Source organism: Amaranthus tricolor, chromosome 16 (assembly GCF_026212465.1).
Source record: "Amaranthus tricolor cultivar Red isolate AtriRed21 chromosome 16, ASM2621246v1, whole genome shotgun sequence".
In the NCBI taxonomy this organism is placed as follows: Eukaryota; Viridiplantae; Streptophyta; class Magnoliopsida; order Caryophyllales; family Amaranthaceae; genus Amaranthus; species Amaranthus tricolor.
This window is the reverse complement of record NC_080062.1, coordinates 5,057,365-5,059,864: the sequence shown is the minus strand read 5'-3', so window position 1 is coordinate 5,059,864 and position 2,500 is coordinate 5,057,365.

Below are 2,500 nucleotides of genomic sequence, written 5' to 3'. Positions count from 1 at the left end.
TTTAATTTCATTCACATTATTACTCACACTTTCTTTCTCTCCTACAAACTCTTCCTCCATCTTGCAATTGCTTAAAATTTAATCAAAGAAAAGGCAAGATTTTGATACTAAAGGTATGTAATTTCATCTCTTTATAATATAGTTTTACCAATTTCTATCCAAATTACACATTTTGTATTTGATATTAAAAAAAAAAAAAATTTACTTCTGACCTTAGCTTTTCCGGCGATACAGCGGTCACCGGGATACCACCGGCATGTGACGGCGGCCACCGGAGCCACCGCCGGCCGGCACCTTCTCCTTCTTCCTTCTCCCTTTCTCCTTCTCTCTCCTCCTTCCCTTTCTTCTTTCTTTTTCGTGGGTTCCTAGAACTCACCCACCCTTCTTTTTTTATATAATAATTATGATTATTATTATTATTATTATTATTTTTTAACCCTTATAATTTTGAATCTTATAATAAAATGAGTTAACTATGTTGTTTAAATCCTTGCTCTTCTATACTACTCTTACAATTTTAAATTACATGTTTAAAATTATTCTTTTTAAATAAAGTATACAAAATGAAAAAGAGTCTTTTAATTTATTTATTTCGATGGGTTGATCGGCGTATTAAATTGAGATATATTATTATTATCGTGTAGACAACGGATTCGTAGATAGAGATTATTAAGAGCGTACGTTGTCTAGGATCGCGTGACAAGGTAATTCTCAATGTCCATCTAATTAGGACTATCCCGTTACCGTTAGTATTATGTGCTAAGTGATAATTAATGTGTTTAAATAGAGTGCATGATTTTATATGACATTATTTTATATGATGTTATGTTTTATATATTCTCAAATTATAATTACTATTATTTTTGTCAAACTTGAATTTATAATTTTTATTTCGATAAAATTTATATTATTATTTTGATATCGAAATTTGATACAATTTATTTGAAAGAGAAATATTTATGATATTAATTCCTATTGCCATCGGCCAATTGATGTTAGAATGGTGATTTGAAAAATGAGATTTCAGTTGGATATTCCTGAGATATATATTTATTCGGAAAATTTATGATCATAAAAATAAAATGTATAATGTATGTTTGTGTGCTCGCGACTAATTATTAAAATATATTAAATCACGTAAAGTGTAACATGAGGGAAACGAAGCTCTTATATTTGTTGTGATCCAAGTATAAGGGTGATGAACAGGTTGTTCTGTTTGGTTAGTATAGCTGCCGACATGTATTATTATTTCTGATACTTGATACGATGTTTGGTCTTCCTTCTATTTGTTGTGATCCAAGTAGAAGGGGTGTGCACACTAGGGTTCCCTGAGACTACTCTGGTGGCCTTGAATTATTTGGGTTGACGACCTCTTGTTGAAGTAGGTATAGGGGTAAAGCCTCGGCCTACTGGCGTTCTCGTTCCCTCAAATTAAAATTTGATTTTGTGTTTGTCATTATTAATTATCAATTTAATAAATTGGTTTATGTGATATTATATATTGTTTTCTCAAATTGTTTTCTATTAAACTCAGCTATACGTTATTTTCTAAAATTATTTCAAATTTGATTATATTGTAATTTCTTAAATCATTTCCAAACTTAATCGTCTTACGGGATGGAGTTGGAATTACTCAATTTTTCTGATTTTGGGAGTTTTTCCCTTGTTTTTCTTGCATTCTTATGTTACAGGTTATTGATTGCATGGGAATCGCGGAGTGAGGATCACTTATAAATATAGCTTTTACTAGAGTTGTATTTTAGTTTAAATTTTACCTTAGGTTGTTTAAATTTTATATGGACACAAATTACGTTTCAGTCTTTTCTTATGTTGTAAGACCCTTTGTTGGATTTAAAATTATTAAGTTATTTCTTAGTCGTTAAGCCTTACATTTATTTTATTAGAAATAGATGTGGCAATAACACTCCCATGAATAGGTTTTGTCTCATGTTTTTCATTAAAGGTGTTTTCAAAAGTCCGATCTATTCTGAGGGTGTTACAGATGCCACGTGGTGTAGTAGGTGCGCCATGAACATGTGGGCCAGCAGCTCAAGTCTACAATCCCAAAGAGCTATGTGGCGCCAGTTGATCTCCATCCAGTTCGTCGTACCCTGATTCTTAGGCGAAATTATGTGCAGCTCGGGTTCAGTGTCGCAAGGCGGTGGAATGCCCTGTACTAACCCATATTGGCACAGTACGCGCTCTAGTAAATGTACTTCGACAATGTCGAAGCATATGAGTGGCATTTGATTATAATCTTTTTTGGTATACAAATTAATAAAGTTCATAATGTAACTAAGTTCATACATATAATAATACACATAAAATCCAAATAATAAATCAATTAATAAGTTCATAAATAATATATCTAATACCAACATCAACATTTCTAATAATATATAATGTACATCAAATTTAACTAATTCATTATGCTCATCAACAACAATACTTCAAAAAACAACATAAAGCTATGAAAACAATTTACACATTACCTTGAATA